The 6,576-nt window shown below is 45.7% G+C and overlaps 1 protein-coding gene across 1 annotated transcript in view; it reads right to left on the bottom strand.

The window, feature by feature from the left end:
• Nucleotides 1–275: 275 nt before the first annotated feature.
• The window catches only part of LOC142030001 (hexokinase HKDC1-like), a 31,066-nt gene continuing 24,765 nt past the window's right edge, over nt 276–6,576 (bottom strand). The window contains exon 20 of the transcript XR_012650067.1: nt 276–349. The gene's annotated coding sequence lies outside the window, so the exon portion shown is untranslated. The remainder of the gene's footprint in view (nt 350–6,576) is intronic.

The raw sequence follows: 6,576 nt of genomic DNA, 5'->3' as shown, positions 1-6,576 counted from the left end.
TTCTCCTTGATCTAGCATTTGATGCTAGTGAAAATGAGTTTCCATCGCAAGTCCCAAACCCACAGTGGTGCAGGCATTAATTGCAGAGGCTTTAGGTCTGTACTCCTTTTCCAGCAAGACCCAGTGTAAAAGACTCTCCTCCCAGGCCAGGTTAATATCCTCATGATATAGAGCTCTACCCAAAACAAAGTTAATGACCCCCATCCTTTAGCCCAGAAGGGGTGCGAAGCAGGTACTTACTTTGCACAACGGGGAGCAGCAGTAGCCAGACACGTCCAGGGTGTTCGGCTCCTTCCGCGTGGCCATAGCAGAGGCACCTCTCGCCACATCACATTGTCATCACAGGGGGCTGTCAACAAGAAAGGAGGCAGAATCGTGGGTTTTCACATCTCTCCCCCCAACCTCAGGATGCCTGTGAAAACCACACATCCCACAGACAAATGCTCTCTTAAAAACCAATCCAGCAGCTGGGATACAGCAGATGCAGACCCATGGTTAGCATCACCCCAAGAGAGAGGGGAAACCGTGGTCTATGGACCACAGGTGTGACCCAGAATAATGGTGGAAGTGGGGAATGTGTTGGCAAAGCACTGGCCCTTGCATGGCTCCAAGCTACAGTGGTGCCATGGGATTCCTGCCACACGCAGGGAAAGAAGGCTTAGCAAGCAAATGTTGTGTGATAAAACACCTGAGTCCTGCTAACCATTTGTTATCCTAATTAAAAAAAACCACTAGCCCTTGAAAATACAAAATACTTATGCTAAAAATCAGGAAGATGGTCACAGATGCTGGACTTGCAGCTGAGCATTGTCCAGGAACAACCACAGATTTTGAGCTGCTCTGTGATTATTTGGTGATACCTTTTTTTGGCCAAAGTCCAAATCTGTCTCACCAGAGACAGGAGGTGGATGCAAAGAGCACCTCCAAGCAGAATTTTGGCTTCTGCCATTTTACAGGCTGTTGCCACAAAGCATTTCAGGGTAGGGTCAAAAACCCAACGAGGCCAGCCCCAGCCAAGTCCTGGGACATCCACGTGGCCGCTTCGGGGGTCCTCCTCTCTCCCCCACCCCAACATTTGTTCCCTCAAGCCGCTCTGGCTCTCTTGGGTCTTTCCCAGGTACACGGGTGCCCACAGGGCTGAGGGATTGCTGTGGGGAGGGGCTGGGGCTGCCCCGGGCAGATATCCATACTGGTGGATACTGGTACACACTGGCAACCCTTCTACACTGAGGAAAGCATCGTTTTAATTTTGTCTTTGTTTCATGCAAATCTATTTTAATTCATTTTCCCCAAGCGGAGTCTGTTTTGCCTATGATGGTGACGGGTGAGTGATCTCCCATCCTTGTCTCCACCCACCAGCTTTGTCCACCTATTTTCTCCTCCATCCTGCTGAGGAAGGGGACAGAGAGTGGCTGGGTGGGCGTCGGGCCACTGGCCACAGTCAAGCCACCACACTAGGTCAAATACAAACCTAGAAGATATTCTGGACCCCTAATTTTCATTCTCAGATTTTCACACACAAAAGAAGTAGAGGGGGAATAAACAATTTTCAGGACTTCACATGTGTCAGAAAGAAAATTCTTATTTTAATTAAATAGTTTTTTCCATCCCTCTGACCCGTTCCTGGTTGTAAACCTGACAGTCTGGCTTCACAGTGTAGCTACAAGAGATGGGTGATGGAGAATTGCTTATTTTAAAATCTAAACCAAGAAGTTTTTCTTGTCATCTCAGTGCTTTAAATGGGCGACCCAGCTCTATGGACTTCCTGGTCAATAGCTCTGGCACCAGATTTCAGCAGCGGTCCCCAGCACTCACTGCAGTGATGCATAACCCCATCCTGCTTGTCTCACCCTTCCTTCCCTGAGGAAGACATAATTTTTGGCAAAGCAAAAGTATCCTCACAAAAGCCCTGATATCCTAGGCCACTACAACTCGTCCCCTGCTAGCCCCTTTGACAGCTGCCATGAGTTCACCAGTCCCATCAGGGACCTGATCCAGCATCAACAGATCCGTGGCCTCGCTCAGGGCATCTCTGTCACCCAGCAGGGTTTCAGATATTTCTGCTTTGACATTTGACATCCATACAAACGTTTTAATCACAACTTTTATCTATAACCATGTTTTGGACAGATAATGGCAACAACAGTCTGTGGCTATCAGTCAACATTCGAGACCCAGAAATACCCTCAGCTGTTTTATCACCTGCCCTTAATATCAAATGCTACTAACTCGGGTTGCCAGCATGAAGCTGCAGGGTGCAGGTAAGGTGTAGTCGAGGAAGTCTCATGCTTTTCAGTATCAGCCTGGTGGACCCCTTCCTTTCCCCTGCAGAGCAGTGACATTGCACGTGGTTTAACAGATGCTGTCCTGGGTGGTGGGATGAGCACCCTCCTTGCAGAGCTTTGTCAGCACCCCAAGTACCCTAAGTGTAATTTTTTTTTGCCTCTCTCTGCAGCACTGCATATTCAGAACAACAGGGTTCAACTTGGACTCCTTAAACTTTGACCAGAGCTGGGGCAACAAATCCAAACTATTTCCAACTGCAAAAGAGGAATTTGCTTAAAAATAAAACTGAATTTTTCACATACCCTTGGCTTTATCTGTAGAGCAGTCTGGACAGTAAGACACAACCACCAGCACAAACAGGATCCCAAATATAATTAAAGAGCAAAAGAGCCTCTCTGCAGTCGGGTGACGATGGTGCTTCATTTGGATCTGCTTTCCAAACACTTACGCAGCACCCCCTTCCAATCACAACATGCCACTTTGAAATGCCAGTACCACTTAGCTCCTGAGTCTATTAGACCATGAAGCAATAAACCCAGAGAAACAAAAATAACCCAGATACCTACTTTAGCACCCAGTTGAGTTGACAGGTGTTATCCCGAGGGCTCCGTGGCAAAAGCATCCTCAGAAATGCCATACCTTGACCTTTGCACAACAGGCGTCATGAAGCTGATCTCCAAAAACCGTAGTGTCTTCCTAAAAGGTGCTAATATTAACTATAGCCCTTTGTTTCTTTGCACTCAAGGTTTCTCCCCGTCAGCTTTCTGGCATTTGCCAGCGTGGTGCACGCTTTACTGGGCAGATATTGAGCTGCAAATTCCTTCATACTTCTCTATCCACAGCATTCTGCAGCTAAAGCGCTAGCCGGCCAGCAGATGAAAATGCCACTTACTGCTTATTCCTGCTGCAGTTTGTTGAATTAAAACCTCTTTGTTTGCAAGCTGTAAACAAATTCTTCTTAATCTTTCAATAAAAAATGTCAATTATGCTCTCTAACAATGTAACTTCATTGTGATGAAAGAAGGCATTGCTATTGCTCTAATCGTGATAACATATCAGCTGCTTTTAGAGTCAATTCCTTTTTGTGCAAAATTTAATGACCATGCAATTATTCAAATTTCAGACTAACAGACTGGGCTTTAGACCTACAGCGCTGCTCCCTTGCTCTGAAAACACACACTTGAAAGCAACAGAAAAGTCTCTAGAGCAGAATTTCCAAGTTCAGAATGTAAAACACCTTTACAATTCATTCAGCACAGCCGGACTCAGGCCCACGTTAAACACAGCTACTTCACTGGAGAGCCAAGGAAAGAAAGCCAAATTCTCGGCACGCTATCGCAGGCGCTTCTCAGGCCCATGGCTTTCATTTGGCTTCACTGAGAACCGTGTTTATGTCCAGCTTCCTCGCCTCTCTCTGGTTTCAGTGCATTTCCTGCAGAATCGCTGGCCACAGCAGATGTGCCCTTCAGGCATTTCAACTTTTTTTTTTTTTTTTTTTTTTCTCATGCCAGTATTTATCCCATTTGTTTCCAGAATCAGCTGCAGCTCCCAAATCAGCGTCCGTAACTTTCCGCTTTGAAGTAGTCAGGACGTGCCTGCTGGGAAAGCATCTTCTTGTTTACCTGCTCAGACCCTCACAGACTTTCCCTCCATGCCCTTCCGCCATCCATTTTCTCCTCCTGCAGAGAGCTCCCCTCTACGACGAAGTTGTCCATCACCAGCTAATCTGCTCCGTTAACCGCTTACGTTCCAATAACCACTCTCGGCATCCTAACCGTGCTTTATTTACGCTTTCATGCAGCCACAGCCAGAGATGGCTGCTGCCCCAGGATCTCAGCTCACCCCCTAAGGCGCCTTTCCCCTCCGCTGAGGGAGCGCCTGTGCTAAACTCAGCCCTGCGGGTCTCATCCCCTTCACACCTCCCTGCTCTCCAACTCTCTGTGGCAGCAGAGGACAGCCTTTTTTCACTCCCAGAAGGGGACGGAGCCTGCAACCATGAGGACAGTCTTCTACAATGGCCTCACAGGCAGCGGTCCCAGTCCCACAGCTAAACAGATGGCCCAGCATCACCGCATGTTTTGGCGCTGGCCAAGCCAGCCCTATAGGAATTGGGGACTTCCCAGGTGCACAGAAACATTTGGCAGGCTGAACGTCCAAACAGCAAGCAGCAAATTAAGAACAACAAAAACAGCCCTCCAGAAAAGTAAATTGCATCAACAACACTGGCGGTTTTGAGAACTGAACTCTAGTACTTCTGAAATGCCTGAGGCTGGGTCTAGGAGCTACATCTCACCTCCGAGTCCAAAGAAAATGGATGTCAGTAAGGTAGCAACCTCAGTGCCTCCCTCCCCTTTTATCCTGTCCACAGAACAATAAAAAAAAAATGAACCAGTTAACTGCTACATCATTGAAGAGTCCTTGCAATTCACTACTTTTAATATATCACACCTTGCATTGTGTCATCCCTTTTTTCTACTATTATGACTGACTTTAAAATTGTTCTGATATGTAAGAACAAATTTATGGGGAAGCTTTGGCTGTTGATGTGCCATCTTCACAAACCTCTCCCTTCTTCTCCAGACAACCTTTATCCTTCCCAACAAAAGGAGAAAAGAAAATGTAGTGGTAATGAAACAGTCTTAGTCTCCCCCCCACCTTTTTTTTTTTTTTTTAATATAGCTTTGGCTTGGGTTTTGTTTTGTTTTAACTTATGCTTTTCCAGATAAAAATAAGAATTTTGGGTTTTGGGAGTTTGGTTTTTTGGGTTTGGTTTTTTTGGTTGTTGTTGGGGTTTTTTTGTTTCTTTGTTTGTTTTTATAACCAGTCAGGAAAGATCAAGCATGAAAGGACCTTCTTTCACTCCTTCCAGCAAGCTTCTGCTTGCTGAGGTTCCCCAGCATTTGGGTTTTTAACTCCTGCACAGGAGACCTCCAGCCTGGAGCTCTTTGTCCATTTTCCTGATTTTCCTGTAGCCAATTCTTGTGCCAGTGGCAAGGGTTTTCCGGAGGAACCCATCTTTACCAGGTTTCTTACCAAACCTGTTCTCTTTTCACAGCACACAGCTTTTACTACATCTAGAGGTGCCTGGGCTGTGCAAGGCCCTCAGACACACAGCGCAGATGAAGTGTAAGGCTGGGTAGGGAAGGGCCTGGCATCTGGAGGACATTAAAAAGCATGCAACAAGATCAACATTATTTTGGGATTCCCCTCCGAGACAGACATGACCCGTCATGTTTACAGCACCTTCAGTGTGCACCTGCAATGTGATAGTATCAATGAGAGAGGGGAAAACATTAATTAAACTTTTGATGGTTTTATATCTTGCTTTACATCAGCTTTAAAGAGTGGATGCAGTGCTGGGACAAAGCAGACATCTGATTTCCCTTCCCACTCTCACCCCAACAGGCCATCCATACTCATGTACAGGAATAGGTCTTTTTTTATTATTATTTGACACACACCCACCCCAACCATATATATATCACTTGACAAGCTACCCACTTGAGAGGTCTGAGAAATGCTCTGGATAAGCCCTCAATGACAGTCCAAGGCAGTGGAGGTCCTTTCTAGAGAAACTTTAAGTTTACCTATAGCTGGACAACATTCACAGAGTCTCCCCTGCTCCCTGCCTCCCTCCCTTTCCACCTACTGCTACAGTGACATTGTACCCGAGACCCCCAAACAAAAGCCAGCTCATTTCACCAAATGCAAAGAAACAAATCACAACAATACTTTCATTTTGGTATTACCTACATTTCGGCCTCAAACTCCTTTACACTAATCTGCTAATCCTATATAATATTGACTTCCCAAGAAGGGAGATTATGCTAATCAGGATTTCTGAAGGATTTACACATGATCCTATATTTACTTTTGAACTTTGTCAGAGTGACAAAGGGAATATATCACCACTGAGCTGCTACTGCATTTTCTCTGGATTACGAGTCAAGCACCAGCGCTGTCCAAATCTATAGCCACCAAAATGTCTCTCTAGCAGACAAACCAACGTATTTAGGATCATCTTTTCCCCACAGATGAAAGGGTAACTGCAACCACCTACTGGGAGTTTCTGAAAAGCACAAACCTTAGTACCTCCACCCAGTAATACTTCTATCACACCTGTGATTTAAAGATCTTCCAACTTGCCAAATCAAATGTATGACCTAGATGTCAAAACAGATGATCATGTCTTCAAGAAGCATCAAAACAAAATCAGTAAATTAAAGAAGTATTAAACATATTGACTGGAGGGAAGACCCACAAAACACACAGAAATGAAGCATCGCAAGG

Source organism: Buteo buteo, chromosome 4 (genome assembly GCF_964188355.1).
Source record: "Buteo buteo chromosome 4, bButBut1.hap1.1, whole genome shotgun sequence".
Taxonomy (NCBI): domain Eukaryota; kingdom Metazoa; phylum Chordata; class Aves; order Accipitriformes; family Accipitridae; genus Buteo; species Buteo buteo.
This window is presented reverse-complemented; position numbering and strand designations above follow the sequence as displayed.